Raw genomic sequence first — 19,049 nt, 5'->3', positions numbered from 1 at the left:
TTATGGGCATATGGTACAATGCATGAATATTGCAAAAAGATAATTATCTGTGTCCCTGAATGGTTTCCTCCCAGGCAGTTATTGACTTGGCTTTCTCGTCGATTGTAAGGGACAAAGCCTTAGAACTGTGCACGCTGGGTGTGCTTCGAGTCAATACAGTGTTCTGGAGGATCGAACGTGTAGCAAAGACCTGTACGTGTACGTGTAGATATTGCGTCACCCGTGACGCACTTTTTTGCTCCAATGTTCCAAATCATAGTTGTTTTGCTCCCACCAAGACCTCAGATCTTGGCAAACGCGTGACGTAAAAACTAGATTTAATGACGTTACCCGTACACGTTCCCGTACACGTGCAAAAAAGTGCCACATCTAGACCTTGCTAATATAATTATCTGCTATTCAGACTTGGTCGTGAGACAGACGTTTTCTTCCACACGAGATTAGTTGATTGTCTAACGAAGCCGTTAGGCTGAGTAAGACATCAGCTTATCGAGTGTGGAAGAAAAGTCTGTCATTAAAATGTCCACTGAGCGAGCCCAATACATGTTTGCTTTACTTCGTGTTTCAATCTTTAACTGCAGTAGTATTGAGAAACCATTTCACAATGTTGACGCGTTACACTGATTGTTGTCTCCATCTTCTTGTTACACTGGATTTTATACCAAGCTTCTGCTACTGTGTACAAACATACGGCGTGAAAAGCTTGAATACATTTCAGGGATGGCCAAATCGGCTGCCCGGTCGCCAGGGGAGAATAAACATTCCGCCGGGCTAGTAGAAACCGTCTGGCAGCTCGCCCGGTTGGCCAGTGAAAATTCTTGTCAAATGCACAACAACTTTGTGCTACTGTTGATTTTCAAAGCCAAATAAGCACGGGGAAAGCCTGTTCGTCGCTGACCACAGCCCAGTTGTCTATCGAATCACTGCTATTGTGTGTGTTTCTGACAGTCACAAATGTGAGTGTGTGGTATATGTACCTGGTTAGTGAAATGTGTGGCAAGTTAGTAAATTTCTTGAAGTTACTCGCCCGTGACAAGAACACAGACGCCTGAGAATAGGGCAACCACTATAAACACACACATGTTTATATGATAATGGACAAACTCTCCTCTACTGTGTACACAATACAAGATCAAGCAAACGTATATAGTCGTTTGTTCTTTCGGGTTAATTTGAATACTGTGGTGAGATATGTGCGCGTTTTATTCTCGTATTATTATTATTATTATTATTATTATTATTATTATTATTATTATTATTATTATTATTACTGAAACATTCGAATGTGTAGACTCCAATTTAGTGCACGTATTCCAATATAGTGCACGTATTCCAATATAGTTGTGAATATATGATTCATTGGGTTCGAATTCTAATTCCTGTTGGGCTAATTATTCTCTTGCTTTCCCATTCATTTTTGTTATTAATTTTAGTGATTTGGAATATTAAATTTTTTATTTGTTTGTTTGCTTAACGCCCAGCCGACCACGAAGGGCCATATCAGGGCGGTGCTGCTTTGACATTTAACGTGCGCCACACACAAGACAGAAGTCACAGCACAGGCTTCATGTCTCACCCAGTCACATTATTCTGACACCGGACCAACCAGTCCTAGCACTAACTCCATAATGCCAGACGCCAGGCGGAGCAGCCACTAGATTGCCAATTTTAAAGTCTTAGGAATGACCCGGCCGGGGTTCGAACCCACGACCTCCCGATCACGGGGCGGACGCCTTACCACTAGGCCAACCGCGCCGGTAGGAATATTAAATGCATAAGGATAGCCAAGAGTACAGATACCACAGGATACTCTTTGGGCGCTCACAAATGCTGAGTTCTTCTTAAGGCAGCCACAACTACAAAACTAAGTTTTTGTCATGCATAGATCTTTAAATAAATATGTTTGTAAAGAAAAAATATGAAGTTTGAACTGAAAGACGCAAGACGAAGGACTAGAACAAGAATTATATTTGCCAAATGATAGCATAAAAGCCGTTGGTGATTGTCCGAAACTAAAACGTTGGTTTACTTTCAAAACCACAAGTCAGAGAGGAAAACAGGTCCGTTCCTATTATGAAAAGAAAGAGAGAATGCTTACTGTCCTACAGGCTAAATAGTTCGCCTCTTAAGGACAAGTATATGATTCGAGTTTTACGCCCTCACGGCTTTTGACGAGAAACACAAGTGTATGCGTGTTTAGGTTGTATCAGCCATCTGCACTCTATGGCAGAATGACCGAGGTCTTTTACGTGCCATTGTGGTGACACGGGGGTGGGACATGGCTTCCGTCTCTGGGTCTGCACATAAAGCTGACCCGTGTCCGTCCCGGCCCGAATTCGAACCTGCGGCCTTTCCATCACAAGTCCAGTGCTCTCTTACCAACTGAGCTACCGGGCCCCCCATCCTATTATGCTGAACAGCATAATAATGTACAAATAACAACCCTCACGATCGGAAAGCATGTGAGCAAACACCGCAAGTTCACACCAGGCAGATGAGGGAAAGGGTGTTTTTCAGCGATCTCACATTCGGTTTTTATGCTATACAGTTTGGAAAAAAGGACGAAGGATAACTATACTATGGGCTTGTATTGGCTAACATTCGATGCTTTCATCAATCTCATGACATTGGCAGTATGCATGAGCTTCCCGTCAACAGTCTTCATTTTTGCTTGTGCAAGTTATCCAGAGAGAGACTGTTTTTAGCGCTCTAGCACCGTTAGTTTGTCAGAATAAAAGGTTGTCTATAATGTGAATGCGTGATATATTGAGTAAAAAATTCCATCTCACACGGCAGAAATTAATATGTAAAGCGCTTAGAGAACGTCAAGCGCTATATAAATCGCCCCATACATACTATATTAAGCAGTGGTCCATATTAGGCAACCTTCCCCTAATACAAATGATGTGCAAACTGCACGCAATGTGAAGCAACTTTCGTGTTGATGCAAACCACGTGCGTATACTGCGCGTATTATTATCACTTTTAATGCGACACATTGCATGCAATTGTCACGTAGTATGAAGCAGTTTTATTACAAATCACCTTAAACTTGGATATATATTCCTAAAAGAGAAAAACAAAATACATGTCCCGTGCTTAAAATAGTGAACAACAAAGAATGCACGTAGATAAATTGTAAAAAAAAAAAAAAAAAAAAAAAAGGTTATAGTCCATAAACATACGCTAGACAGATCTAGCCAGGTAGCTCAGTGGGTAGAGCACTGGACTTTTAGTCCGCGGGTCACGGGTTCGAATCCGGGCCGGGCCGGACACGGGTCAGAAACGGTATCGATGTTCCAACCCCGTGTCACCACTGTGGCACGTAAAAAACATCGGTCATTCTGCCATAAGTGTACACTGCATGATTACACTAAACACGCACACCTGTGCCCATATTCTTAAACAATCGGTATTCCATTTACCGGATGGTTGATTCGGGCGTAAGTGTTCAAGCAACATCTGGAGAGAAAAAAACCCGCATCATGTGCGTTCGGTACAAGCCTACTTATGACGGCTTACTAGTGCCAAAACCTCATAATTGTATGTAATTATCAAGAGAAAATTAAATTTTCCCTTGATAATTACCATTTTCACGTGTTTTGTCATGAATTGGATTGTAGTGTGAATAAGGATACTTTTTCTGTATACGTGTTCTGCCCTATCTTATTACCCTGACTCTTCAATCTTTACACTAAAACACTCCAAACACAGTATTTTGGGAGGATGCAGACTTATTATTTCCTCACACAAAATATAACACAATTCTTCACTTAAAGCAAAACAACATCAATACCAATCAACTTCTCGTCCACACCGTTCATACAACCTCTTCACAATCACTCCACACACGTGATTAATGATATAAAGAAATTATTTCAATAATTAATTACCGCACAAGGTAAAGTGTTGACAGACACTCATGAGTTCGTAACACGGCTCCCTACATGTCGTCATTTACACCTCCTTGTGCCGCTGAATCCCCGTAGACGATGAATTCCCAGAATCTCTCCTTTTAGATGCCAACAAGCACCCTTCACATTTCTCCCCGAGAAACACTTTCACCTTTCACGTTTCTCCCCGAGAAACACTTTCGCCATTAACGAAAATAACCGTCGTCTCTACGACCGGTGATGATGGAGACTCCTCCGTCCAGCCATCTGCGGCGATGTGGTCTCTCTCTCCACCATCGTCACGCCTCTTCCGTGTGAGGTCCATCCCTCTTTCTTGTCCAGTGTAGACTGCGCTCGAGTAGTTGCAGCAGCTGTGGAAAGCTGTTCTACTCCTGGTGTCACTAGTGTTGGTGTTTCTGGTTCGTCGGCCACCACTTTGCCAAATAATCATGGTGCAGGATGAATCTTCTCGAGGTTTCCTAGTAGTAGGTCGATCACTGGTGAGTCAATCACACAACAGCAGATGTTTCCGGTGTATGTATTTGTTTTCACCGGGACGACTGCTAATGGGAAGGTTTCCCTGTTTCCTCCGAAGGAGATTGTCGTCTTGCTCTGTCCGGTGTACTGCTCTGGGCGAACCAGCGATCTTCTCACTCCTGCTGTCACTGCGCCTGAATCGATCACCACCGTGACTGGGGTGCCGTTGACCGTTCCTTTGGAATATTCTAGGTCACCATCCTGGAAGTCTACGGTTTTGGCTGCCGGTGTACTCCTGTTCCATCCGGCGCAAAGCAGTGTTGGTTTGCCCCTCTGTAAGCCTGACCTACATCCTCTTGCGACGTGGCCTACTATTCCGCACCTGTAACACGTGATGTGAGCGTCTTTCTTGGTCTTGTCTATCTCCGCTTGTTGTGAAAATAACTAATTATCCCGTGAAAATGAGTAACTAACGAGTGAAAACAGTAACTGACAGCGTTAATTAGTAATTATCACGTGATAATGGGTAACCCCAGGTTTTGGCACTAGTAAGCCGTCATACCTATTCGAGTAAGTTAAGTTGAGATGTAAGGGAGGCACCATTGGATCAAGCAACAGTACCAGTCCCCCAGTTCTCAGACGCGAAATTTGGCGAGTGAAGCGAGCGCGACGGGAAGTAGCTAGCTTTAATTTGGACTTCTTGCCACGAGATTTGGCGAGAGCTGGCGAGCATACCAGTCGAGGTGCTCACTACGTGAGAAGAAACGCTATTTCCTCGCCCAACTCGCATCACTCATCGCGTCAAAGAAACGGGGAACAGCTCTTGCCTCTACGAAACGGGCGTCAGGTTTTCACGGTTTGTGACGCTCGCTCTGTCGGTGATCGTAGGTTTGCATGCAGCTGTGTAGTGTTCACATTGTTCATGGAGTCCATGCTGTTGCTGGCGATGAGCTGGGTTTCTGATGGATTTAGAGTGTTGGGTCTGAAATCTATCGGGCGTTTTGTCAGGTAAGTTGTCCCCTTGGCGTAAATGCTTAAGAAACAAGCGACTGCAGGTGAGAATAAGTAGAACAAGATAACATTAAAATTAATGTTCTCACCAGAAGAAGATAACAAGCAAAATGGGGCTGTTTTGTTTCTCGTGAGTACATTTTTCTTGTTACCTTGCAAATCGGAATGTTTTGTTTTGTTTTATTTCGTCAATCTGTGATGTTGTTTATACGGTGATGCGGACGTAAAGGCTAGCACTCAATCGAACCCGAAGTGGATTTTGCGAAGTCTTGTTAGCAAAAGTTCAGTGCCAAACCTTCGTGCAGCGAGCTTTTTGAAGTCGACTTAGCCCAACGAATATCAAGCTTAAGCTTTAAATTTGTTTCGGTATCATTCAGTTAGTCTTTGATGTTGTTGATGGCGTTGATATTATTAACTGTGGTAAGGTGCAAGCATTTGTCCTGTTTTTGACGTTTCTGTCGTGAACTATAAGGCATTTTTTCAAGTCAGCTGTCCGACTGGCGTAACTTTTTTTTTTCATTCTGTCAATCTTTGACGTTGTTGATAAAAAAAAAATTCAGACAGTCAATCTTTGACTAAATGTTTTAACATAGAGGGGGAATCGAAACGAGGGTCGTGGTGTATCTGTGTGTGTGCGTGCGTGCGTGCGTGTGTGTAGAGCGATTCAGACCAAACTACTGGACCGATCTTTATGAAATTTTCCATGAGAGTTCCTGGGATTGATATCCCCGAACGTTTTATTTTTTATTTTTGGATAAATGTCTTTGATGACGTCATATCCGGCTTTTCGTGAAAGTTGAGGCGGCACTGTCACGCTCTCATTTTTCAACCAAATTGGTTGAAATTTTGCTCAAGTAATCTTCGACGAAGCCCGGACTTCGGTATTGCATTTCAGCTTGGTGGCTTAAAAATTAATTAATGACTTTGGTCATTAAAAATCTTAAAATTGTAAAAAAAATATTTTTTTTATAAAACGATCCAAATTTACGTTCATCTTATTTTCCACCATTTTCTGATTCCAAAAACATATAAATATGTTATATTTGGATTAAAAACAAGCTCTGAAAATTAAAAATATAAAAATTATTATCAAAATTAAATTTTCCAAATCGATTTAAAAACAATTTCATCTTATTTCTTGTCAGTTCCTGATTCCAAAAACATATAGATATGATATGTTTGGATTAAAACACGCTCAGAAAGTTAAAACGAAGAGAGGTACAGAAAAGCGTGCTATCCTTCTCAGCGCAACTACTACCCCGCTCTTCTTGTCAATTTCACTGTCTTTGCCATGAGCGGTGGACTGACGATGCTACGAGTATACGGTCTTGCTGCGTTGCATTGCGTTCAGTTTCATTCTGTGAGTTCGACAGCTACTTGACTAAATGTTGTATTTTCGCCTTACGCGACTTGTTTCTTTTTTCATTCAGTCAATCTTTGACGTTGTTGATCTTCTTTTTTTTCATTCGGTGGTGGTGTTGAAGTTTTATTCCTTGGATTTGACATGTCTGTCTGTGTGAATTAAGCTATAATTATTAAATGATATAGTCTCGTTTCAAATAAGTTGGCGATAGCTGTGAAGTTTGTTTGGGTTTCATTCAGTTAATCTTTGACCTTGTTGGTTTGTGTTAATGAAGTTGTGTTGATGGAGAAGTATTCAGGGAACGAACAGCTTCATAATCGACGCAGAGAAAATACTTTGTTACTAAAAGCAACGCAGGGTGCAAACAGAAACATTTCTATCACCAAATTGCAAAGTGTGTGTGTGTGCGTGTGCGTGTGCGTGTGCGTGCGTGCGTGCGTGCGCGCGCGCGTGTGTGTGTGTTCGCCCAAAAAAATCTACACCACTTAACAAATAAAACCATGCGATCTTTCACCATTAAAAATCAGTGCATAGTAAATAATAAAACTCCCAAAACGGAGCGTGGGGGGTTAGAGATTGACAGTAGGGCCTACTTACGGCAAATGTCCCTTAATCGGTTTAAAAGTTCATGGCTTTTTCCGCCTCAGTATTTAGTAGTAGTAGATTTAACGGGCAGAGCAGGGGGGGGGGGGGGAGTTGATGATTGTGAAGGAGGGCTTAGATCGTTGAACATAAGGAGGGGGAGGTAGGGGTACCTTCTTCTTCTTCAGCGTTCGACGATGGCTGTGTCTAGATTCTTTGGCCCGTGATGTTGACGAAGTGGGCTGTGGTAGGGGTACCAAGACTACAATAAAGAAGAACAAGTCGCGTAAGGCGAAATTACTACATTTAGTCAAGCTGTGGAACTCACAGAATGAAACTGAACGCACTGCATTTTTTCACAATGACCGTAGTCCGCCGCTCGTGCAAAAGGCAGTGAAATTGACGAGCCTGTTTAGCGCGGTAGTGGTTGCGCTGTGCTGCATAGCACGCTTTTCTGTACCTCTCTTCGTTTTAACTTTCTGAGCGTGTTTTTAATCCAAACATATCATATCTATATGTTTTTGGAATCAGGAACCGACAAGGAATAAGATGAAATTGTTTCTAAATCAATTTCGGACATTTTATTTTAATCCTAATTTTCATATTTTTAATTTTCAGAGCTTGTTTTTAATCCGAATATAACATATTTATATGTTTTTGGAATCAGAAAATGATGAAGAATAAGATGAATGTAATTTTGGATCGTTTTATAAAAAAGTAATTTTAATTACAATTTTCAGATTTTTTATTTTTAAGCCTCCAATCTGAAATGCAATACCAAAGTCCGGCCTTCGTCGAAGATTGCTTGGCCAAACTTTCAATCAATTTTATTGAAACATGAGGGTGTGACAGTGCCGCCTCAACCTTTACAAAAAGCCGGATATGACGTCATCAAAGACATTTATCCAAAACATGAAAAAAACGTCTGGGGATATCATACCCAGGAACTCTCATGTAAAATTTCATAAAGATCGGTCCAGTAGTTTATTCTGAAGCGCTCTACACACACACACACACACACACACACACACACACACACACACACACACACACACACACACACACACATACACCACGACCCTCGTCTCGATTCCCCCTCTATGTTAAAAAATGTAGTCAAAACTTGACTAAATGTAAAAAGAAGTGAATTACTGTTGTCCCCTCCACTTGGTCTCATACCAAAAATCAACACCCTGATTGCTTGCTGTAGTGAGTTGGAATTTTTTTCATGAAATAATTCATTACAATAATTCATGAAACAAAATGCACAGAGAGCACCCAGACTGTTCATTTTCGACACGTGACCAAGGGGGAGGACGGGGGGGGGGGGGGTGGGGGGGTGGTCTTTCCCCCTATAAAAGCTTAGACAGATCTGAAACGGTGCGCGCCCCCCCCCCCCCCCCCCCCTAGACCCTTCCCCTCCTCCTCTGCCTACTAGCAGATCTACAGAGCTGCTCCCTAATGGACACCAGTTCGTGGGACAGAAGCACCATCCACCCAGACGGTGGGCCGAACTGTTTCCACAGGGCGGAGTGGGCCTTTTAGCATCGGCTGGTACACATTTCCTGTACCCTCTACTGTTCATATGTCACCCTCCACCAGTCGGATGTCACCTAGCGCGGTTCTGTGTGACGGCTTACTAGCGCCAAAACTAAAAATGAGTAATTAACCCGTGAAAGTTACTCATTTTCACGAGAAAATTACAGTTCTGCTCTGGGCCTAATATACGTCCGTAGGGTGTCAGGTAACAGTGTGAGGGTCACCTTAATAACAGGCTTATAACTCAAAGAGTTTTGGCTCGTTTCTAAAACGGTTCTCACCACTGGATAGAGCATAAAAAACTCTTTAAGAACATGTAAAAACATAAAAATCACGCAAAGGTGACATGCGACTCAATCCGTGGTGGAGGGTCACATATATACATGTACTAGATGAATACCCGCTTCGCCGGGAAGAAGTTGAGCCGAATACCCGGCTGCGCCGGGGACCCGGCTTTGCCGGCGCACCGCACGAAGGAAGGGAGATAAACGCGCAAAACACTGAAGAAGAGTAATACCCGGCTTCGCCGGGACAGTGACCTTCTAAAAATAGTATAACGGGAATATGGATTGAGCGTTGTCGACAGTGACCTTCTAAAAATAGAAACGGGAATATGGATTGACGCCACACGAAGGAAGGGAGATAAACGCTGAAAACACTGGAGAAGATAAGGAAGAGTTACTGAGAATGGATCCAGAGAAAAACCAAAATCGGTTCAGCGCTGCGCGCTGAGAGCACGTGTTGAAATATCTCATCGACCAGGTTGTGTCCGGGGTGTACCTGAATATGGCCACCAAATATGAAAGAGATCCATCGAGAACTTTGGCCGTGCATCGCGGACACACACACACACACACACACACACACACACACACACACACACACACACACACACACACACACACACACACACACACACACACAAGTCGTATATATATATATATATATATAGATGTATATGCTTTTTTCTCACGTCCACCTGACACAGTGTTGAAACGTGTTGTGGTTTCTAAACGACCGCTAGAAGTGTCCTCTCGCCTGTCCGTAGTCATTTATTCGACTTTTAGTCTAGATCTGCTTCAGAAGAAAATGATGAGCGGTGTGATGTTCTGCCTAAGTGCGCACGGAAAAGATCCTGTAATCCATGTCAGAGTTCAGTAGGTTATAGAAACACGAACAATACCCAGCATGCTTCCCCCGAAAGCGGCGTATGGCTGCCTGAATGGCGGGGTTAAAACGGTCATACGCGTAAAAACCCACTCTTGCAAAATCATGAGTGAGCGTGGGAGTTTCAGCCCATGAATGAAGAAGAAGAAGTTTAGAGACCGAGACAGACTGACACAAGACGAAAAAGATATTTTCGTGTTCGAAGCCAAAGACAAGAAGAAAGAGATGATCATCTTAACCAGAGACACTCAATCTCTATCTCAATCTCTAATTGAAATGATATTTCAAGTTCGGTCGATACCCTCTCAAAGCAGAGAGATAACTCCTTTATAAAAACTGACCTAGGTGATGAAAGAGTGCATGCAACTTGACATTCAGAGAACGAGTGGCTTCATATTATTATTCGACAGGGAGGACATACTTTGTTACTCAGCAACGCAGAACTGCGGTATACTTTAAATTTTATCGATTGTTACTGCCAGCAACGCACGCACAGTTGCCCGATTAGTCTACATGGTCTAACAGTAATGTGTGATAAAGGGACCTGTGAACCGATTGCCATGCATTAACAGTGCATTGTGTATTTGCTTTGGACTCCAGGCTGCGGTTTACTGGCTTATAAATCGTGTACAACTTTAATGGTCCTCTGCTAGACAGCCACCATGCACACACACACACACACACACACACACACACACGTAGAATACACGCAAGCACACCTGCACACACACACACACACACACATATGCAAGCAAACCTGCACACACACACACACACACACACACACACACACACACACCTGCACACACACACACACACACACACACAAACACCTTGGTCCACACCTTGACATACACACACACACACACACACACACACACACACAATATTCTCTCCCGCTTTTTTACCGGCATAATTATGCTGACCTGCAATAAAAACGACACTAGATGGATTATATATCTAAACAGTAGAAATGCAAACCCGATAAGAAGTTGAACGGCACAAATAAATCAAGAGATATATTCTGCGCAGAAAGTGTATTACCACAAACACGGAGATATATTGTTTTTCACCAGAGCAATATCCTGTTTCACACTCTCAGTGCATTTCACGCCAGTTCGTAGATAAATCTGCGGTAACTACAATGTAGTACAGTGGAACCCCTTTTAAAGACCTCCACAAGTAGGGGAAGGGCTCCTAATATGGACCGGCTCATAATATGGACCGGCTCCTAATATGGACCGGCTCCTAATATGGACCGGCTCCTACTATGGACCGGTGTCACGATCTGAAAACTCTGCCTGAACAATCCTTCTCATTGCGGTCAATGCGCATGCGCTCACATGAGGAGGTTAGTCTGGTCGTGAACAAACTAACCCTAACCCTAGCCCTAACCCTTACCCTAACCCGTACCCTAATCCTAACCCTAATCCTAACCCTAACCCGTACCCTAACCCATGATTCGTTCGGTCAAAGGGTCGCATTTTTAAAGTCCAAGATTGGCGCATGCGCATTGACCGCAATGAGAAGGATTGTTCAGCAGAGGTTTCAGTTCGTGACACCGGCTATGGACCGGCTCCTAATATGGACCGGCTCCTAATATAGGCCACCTCCTGTTCTGACAAACTAACGGCGCTAGAGCGCTCAAAAAAGTTTTATTCGCTGTATTCACCCTCTGGATAACTTGCACATGTCAAAACAGTTGCAGAAACAGAAATCTCAAAACCGTTAGGCTTTTTCTCTTTTTACATTTAGTCAAGTTTTGATTAAATGTTTTAACATAGAGGGGGGAATCGAGACGAGGGTCGTGGTGTATGTGTGTGTGTGTGTACATGTGTGTCTGTGTGTGTGTGTGTGTGTGTGTGTGTGTGTGCGTGTGTGTGTGTGTGTGTGTGTAGAGCGATTCAGACTAAACCACTAGGCCGATCTTTATGAAATTTGACATGAGAGTTCCTGGGTATGATATCCCCGGACGTTTTTTTCTTTTTTTCGATAAATACCTTTGATGACGTCATATCCGGCTTTTAGTAAAAGTTGAGGCGGCAGTCACACCCTCATTTTTCCATTAAATTGATTGAAATTTTGGCAAAGCAATCTTCGACGAAGGCCGGGGTTTGGTATTGCATTTCAGCTTGGTGGCTTAAAAACTAGTGAGTGAGTTTGGTCATTAAAAATCGGAAACTTGTAATTAAAATTATTTTTTATTAAACGATCCAAAAACAATTTCATCTTATTCTGCGTCATTTTCTGATTCCAAAAACATATACATATGTTATATTTGGATTAAAAACAAGCTCTGAAAATTAAAAATATAAAAATTATGATCAAAATTAAATTTTCGAAATCGTTTTAAAAACTATTTCATCTTATTCCTTGTCGGTTCCTGATTCCAAAAACATATAGATATGATATGTTTGGATTAAAAACACGCTCAGAAAGTTAAAACGAAGAGAGGTACAGTAAAGCGTGCTATGAAGCACAGCGCAATCGCTACCGCGCCAAACAGGCTCGTCACTTTCACTGCCTTTTGCACTAGCGGCGGACTACGTTCAGTTTCATTCTGTGAGTTCCACAGCTTGACTAAATGTAGTAATTTCGCCTTACGCGACTTGTTACATTTAGTCAAGTTTTGACTAAATGTTTTAACATAGAGGGGGAATCGAGACGAGGGTCGTTGTGTATGTGTGTGCGTGTGTGTGTGTGTGTGTGTGTGTGTGTGTGTGTGTGTGTGTGTGTGTGTGTGTGTGTGTGTGTGTGTCTGTGCGTGTGTGTGTGTGTAGAGCGATTCAGAATAAACTACTGGACCGATCTTTATGAAATTTTACATGAGAGTTCCTGGGAATGATATCCCCGGAGATTTTTTTCATATTGATTTTTTGATAAATGTCTTTCATGACGTCATATCCGGCTTTTTGTAAAAGTTGAGGCGGCACTGTCACACCCTCATTTTTCAATCAAATTGATTGAAATTTTGGCCAAGCAATCTTCGACGAAGGCCGGACTTCGGTATTGCATTTCAGCTTGGTGGCTTAAAAATTAATTAATGACTTTGGTCATTAATAATCTGAAAATTGTAAAAAAAGAAAAAAAAAAGTATAAAACGATCCAATTTTACGTTCGTCTTATTCTTCATCATTTCTTGATTCCAAAAAAATATAAATATGTTATATTTGGATTAAAAACAAGCTCTGAAAATTAAAAATATAAAAATTATGATCAAAATTAAATTTTCGAAATCAATTTAAAAACACTTTCATCTTATTTCTTGTCGGTTCCTGATTCCAAAAACATATAGATATGATATGTTTGGATTAAAAACACGCTCAGAAAGTTAAAACGAAGAGAGGTACAGAAAAGCGTGCCATCCTTCTCAGCGCAACTACTACCCCGCTCTTCTTGTCAATTTCACTGCCTTTGCCACAAGCGGTGGACTGACGATGCTACGAGTATACGGTCTTGCTGAAAAATTGCAGTGCGTTCAGTTTCATTCCGTGAGTTCGACAGCTTGACTAAATGTTGTATTTTCGCCTCACGCGACTTGTTTTCACTTTTGGCAGGGTTCACTCTAAATTTGCCGCCTAAAACGGACTCGTTTCTGTCCACAGCCAAAGCTTTTATCACACAAAAATGGCTATATATGACAGCTAAGACCGTATTTTGTTACATTTTAGCAGTGTTGACCCCGAGTTTCTACTGCAAACAAAAAATAATAGCAAAATCTCAAAGTATGTGCGAGTCCCCTAATATGGACCACCTTCAACAAATCGAAGAAAATAAAAGCTAAAGGCTATTTTCATTAATTCATTAAGAAGCTTGCTGGAAATAACCTATAACTAGCCCTCGAGATTTAAAAAAATGTGACAAAAAGTCTTCTTTTCGTGGAAGTTGATAATTTCACTTATTTTCACTCTGTTTTTGATAAGCTTCTTTGGTTTCCTGTTGTGCTTCAAATAATGCTCTCATCAACCCGAAACAGATAAATCTAGAGCATATTTTAATTAGTTTGACTTGTACACTAAGTGGTATCATGTTATTTTGAAGTATATGGGGCTTTTTACAGTGATTCGTGAAGGCCGCTTCACTGGTCCATAGTAGGCGCCAAGGCTCCTAATATGGACCATTTGTGATTTTTGTTCTGAGTACACACAAAGGACGAGACGTTCTCGCGCAGCGGAGCCAAGTGGGTGACCAATTCTGTTTGCCGATGAAAGGGTTATAACGGTTGGGGTGGTCAGTCACCCGTTTCTCTGCCGCGAGATTTGGCGAGGAAAGCGAGTGGGGCGAGGAAGTAGCGTTTCTTGGGGACCTCTCGTCGCGAGGAAGGCTAGGATTTGGTGAGAAAAGCGAGTGGGGCGAGGAAGTAGCGTTTCTTAGGGACCTCTGGCCGCGAGGAAGGCTAGGATTTGGTGAAAAAAGCGAGTGGGGCGAGGAAGTAGCGTTTCTTAGGGACCTCCCGCCGCGAGGAAGGCTAGGATTTGGTGAAAAAAGCGAGTGGGGCGAGGAAGTAGCGTTTCTTAGGGACCTCTCGCCGCGAGGAAGGCTAGGATTTGATGAGGAAAGCGAGTGGGGCGAGGAAGTAACGTTTCTTAGGGACCTCTCGCCGCGAGGAAGGCTAGGATTTGGCGAGAGTTGGCAAGCATGGCTGTGGGGGTGCTCGCTACACCGGAAAAATGGCGGCTGCACAAATCTCATAGCGCAGTTACTTCAACACTGTTGTTTGCCGAAAATTCTTCTTTCTTTTTTCATAACGTGAAAAGCGCTGCAGTCGTTTCACCGGCGCTTTTCAAATTATGACGTCGGACGATCAACGAGCGCGCGTAGAAAATAGAGCCTACTGTAGTTACTACTTTTGGCGTGGCTTGCTTAAACTCAAGTTAAGCTGCAATCGAGGTGGGGTCTTTTTTCCAAACGGTTACAAACAAGTTGGTAAACGGCGATTGTATGAACATTTCAATGAACCAACACAAGCTTTGCAATACTGAAATAATACAGAAAAACATGATCGATAAACGACAACAACAACAACAAAACAAGAATGAGAGAGAGAAGAATATTCTGCAAACCGCTGACTGTGCTATGGAGACAACACCGAGTTATAGTGACTATATGCTGTACCGATTTTCCTGCTCGCGCGATCGTTGTTCGTCGGACGCTGACGTGAAAAGCGCTGCAAGTTATCACAGCCATGTATTCTTGCCAAGCCAGTGGCAAATCAAGGTAAAGAATTTTTTTTTTTTTTAAATCATGGGGGTACATGAAAAAGAAGGAAAAAAAGAAACGCAAGCATACACAAACACATAAGCTTATTCCTACAAAATCGTTTCATATACACCCTCGCTGTCTTGCAGAGCGAGAGGCTAGCCGCCAGCAGTTCTAGCCTCCACGAAACGGGCGTCAGCGGAACGACAAAACACGATTGAACGACTACTGGACCGTGGCCAGTCGGGTGGTAAACGCAGGGCTAAGCTTGGTGTCACTTTTCACAGGAAATAGTCAGGTACGTTCTTGTTTCTGTGAATAGTTTTCCACGGTACACCCGTCCTCCATGACAACACTGGAGGTGGTTAGTCTTTTTGCGTGATTCTGTGTATAGGCTATAGCCTGCTGCCAAGGCCAAATATTGTGTGTTGCGGTATACGCGTGTACATGGGCTAAGCTTAGCGTCACTTTGCAAAGGTACCAGCAAAGGGATTGGTCAGGTACGTACGTTCTTGTTTCTGTGAACATTGTTCCACCACCCTACTGTTTTTGTAGAGCAATCTTCGACAAAGGCCGGACTTTGGTATTGCATTTCAGCTTAGTGGCTTACAAATTAATTAATGACTTTGGTCATTAAAAAAATGAAAACGATCCAAATTTACGTTCATCTTATTTTACATCATTTCCTGATTCAAAAAACATATAAATATGTTATATTTGGATTAAAATTAAAAATATAAAAATTATGATCAAAATTAAATTTCCGAAATCGATTTAAAAACAATTTCATCTTATTTCTTGTCGGTTCCTGATTCCAAAAACATATAGATATGATATGTTTGGATTAAAAACACGCTCAGAAAGTTAAAACGAAGAGAGGTACAGAAAAGCGTGCTGTGCAGCACAGCAAAACCACTACCACGCTGAACAGGCTCGTCAGTTTCACTCCGTTATGCACAAGCGGCGGACTACGGTCATTGTGAAAAAATGCAGTGCGTTCAGTTTCATTCTGTGAGTTCCACAGCTTGACTAAATGTAGTAATTTCGCCTTACGCGACTTGTTATTTATATATTATATTTTCTAACTTGTGTTTAATGCCTAAATAACTAAAATAAATAGCTGACTGAATAAGTAAATACATGCATAACTGGAAAACTAATCATATGTGGAAGGGGCGTGAGAAAACAACAACCAACTCTCGATTAGTATACGGTCGTGTTCAACGCTGGGTTGAAAATGTGACGTTTTCATCTTTCGCCGTGTTGATATTTCGCTTCTCGGCCTGTTTGTTTGTTTGTTTGCTTAACGCCCAGCCGACCACGAAGGGCCATATCAGGGCGGTGCTGCTTTGACATATAACGTGCGCCACACACAAGACAGAAGTCGCAGCACAGGCTTCATGTCTCACCCAGTCACATTATTCTGACACCGGACCAACCAGTCCTAGCACTAACCCCATAATGCCAGACGCCAGGCGGAGCAGCCACTAGATTGCCAATTTTAAAGTCTTAGGTATGACCCGGCCGGGGTTCGAACCCACGACCTCCCGATCACGGGGCGGACGCCTTACCACTAGGCCAACCGTGCCGGTCGCTTCTCGGCCTCGTTGATCTAGTATAAACTCTACACTGAACAAAAAAAAACACCCTTCGATAGTACTGATGAGCGACCTTGTGTACCTTACATTCATGGGGCCAAATTGTCCAACCAATTTGTTTTATTTAACTTAGAAATTTGATTCATCCTAAAATGTTTTCCTTCTTACTCAAGGGACGTAACCACTCAGTACACGTTTTCGAAGAATTCGATTTTGGGGGTGAAATCTATTAAATTTTACCACCAATTTTCTTCACATGGAAGAAACTGACATGCTTTTCGTCCATAAATAATTTCACTTCTTAATTTTATCAGGAAACAACATTTCAGTGTTGATCTGTCGAGGGGGAAATATGTACACAGGCGAAAGATGAAATCGTGACACCGGCCTCCATACTCACCGGAGTCTTACGTCATCTGTTGGGCGCTGACCAGCACTCTAAGAGCACACGGACACCTCATTGGTACATATTCTTGTGGTCAGTGGTCAGTACAGGACAGGCAGGCAGGTACAGTGGAACCCCCTTTTAAAGCCTTGACAAATCTGTGAGGAATTCAGGCTTTGAAAAGCAGGGGGTCTTAAAATGGATCGAAATTAGTTAGATCTTAAATTGAGGGTTTTCTTATTTCGTCTTCTTCTGCGTTCTCAGTAAATTGGGGTTCATAAATTGGGGGTTCATAAATTGGGGGTCATAAATTGTGGGGTCATAACAGGGTGTCCACTGTACTTCACACTGGACATTATGGCATTCCCTGTGGCGCCAGTCCTTTTGTCACCTTGGCCTTCGTTACGGTTGACCACTGCCAGAGTTGAGACTGGCCCCCGTTTCTGTGACGCAAGAATTGGCGAGTGAAGCGAGTGGGACGAGGAAGTAGCGTTTGGTTTAAACAAAGTTTTGTTCAAAATACAAGACATGAAACGATTGACAGTATGCAACAAGGACACGAACTCAAGCAAAAAAGCTTATTAAAAAAAACGTAGCGTTTCTTGGGCAATTCTCGCCGTTAGGAACGCTAGGATTTGGCGAGATTAGACGAGCATGCCTTGCAGGTGGTCGTTAAAAAAAAGGCCGCCGCACAGCTGTCAATCCGATTGGCTGTGCATGCTTGTTTACCCACCAGTGCAGACGACCTTTTATGAATCAACTAATCGTGTTTAATTTCCACGAAACTAGTCATCAAATTGTTTCGCGTTCACCCTCGCTGTCTCGCCAGCCGCAAGTAAATCTTGCGTGAAAGAAACGGACTGGTTTTGATCCGGTGTGACGTTTTCATCTTTCGCCGTGTTGATATTTCGCTTCTCGGCCTCGTTGATCTAGTATAAACTCTAAACTGAACAAAAAAACACCCTTCGATAGTACTGATGAGCGACCTTGTGGGGCCAAACTTGTGCAACCAATTTGTTTTATTTAACTTAGAAATTTGATTCATCCTAAAATGTTTTCCTTCTTACTCAAGGGACGTAACCACTCAGTACACGTTTTCGAAGAATTCGATTTTGGGGGTGAAATCTATTAAATTTTACCACCAATTTTCTTCACATGCGAGAAACTGACATGCTTTTCGTCCATAAATAATTTCACTTCTTAATTTTACCAGGAAACAACATTTCAGTCTTGAGTATATGTCGAGGGGGAAATATGTACACAGGCGAAAGATGAAATCGTGACACCGGCAGAGGACCACAGCATTACATACAAACCAGGACCTGCGTTTAGTTGCCGACCAGTGTACCCGCGAGTGTTGTTGACATAGTGGACTGTGTAAGGCTTGGTCGCGGCAGGCAGGCAGAGAACACAGTAAGTGAGGCTTGCGTTTGACTTCTTCCCGGTAACATATATACATTTACAACTCATGTACTGTCGCAGGAATTGACAGCGTGATCAAAGCCGGAGGATGTTTATCTTTAAAATGATATCACACTTACCACTCTTAAATGCAGAATATCAGTTCGATCAGCCGCGCAGCGCGAGGCAATTGAGTCACGGTGACACTTACCTCACAACCTCTAGTTCGGGTCGTACAGTGGAACCTCTCTTTTAAGCCCCCCCCCCCCCCCTCGCCCAATTTAAGACTCACTCCCTTTTAAGACCCTGTGTTCTCAGCTTTTCTATTCAAAACCTCTGTAAAATGTACCCCCAATTTAAGACCCCCTCCTTTTAAAGACCTCATTTTTTCAGATTTGTTGGGGTCTTAAAAGCGGGGTTCCACTGTACCCTGA

General features: G+C 42.6%; 1 protein-coding gene across 4 annotated transcripts in view; it reads left to right on the top strand.

Moving 5' to 3' along the window:
• The first annotated feature begins 5,240 nt into the window (after positions 1 to 5,240).
• LOC138949254 (alpha-(1,3)-fucosyltransferase C-like) overlaps positions 5,241 to 19,049 on the top strand; it is a 34,977-nt gene continuing 21,168 nt past the window's right edge. For 2 of the 4 annotated variants that reach the window (XM_070321033.1, XM_070321032.1), the window contains exons 1-2: positions 5,241 to 5,378; positions 15,381 to 15,529. The gene's annotated coding sequence lies outside the window, so the exon portion shown is untranslated. Of the gene's footprint in view, positions 5,379 to 15,380; positions 15,530 to 18,228; positions 18,628 to 19,049 lie in introns of those variants that run through there. The other 2 variants (XM_070321037.1, XM_070321034.1) reach the window with 2 other exon arrangements.

The sequence above is a fragment of the Littorina saxatilis genome, linkage group LG15 (genome assembly GCF_037325665.1).
Source record: "Littorina saxatilis isolate snail1 linkage group LG15, US_GU_Lsax_2.0, whole genome shotgun sequence".
In the NCBI taxonomy this organism is placed as follows: Eukaryota; Metazoa; Mollusca; class Gastropoda; order Littorinimorpha; family Littorinidae; genus Littorina; species Littorina saxatilis.
Note: the sequence above shows the minus strand (reverse complement) of the source record. Positions and strands in the feature narration are given on the sequence as shown.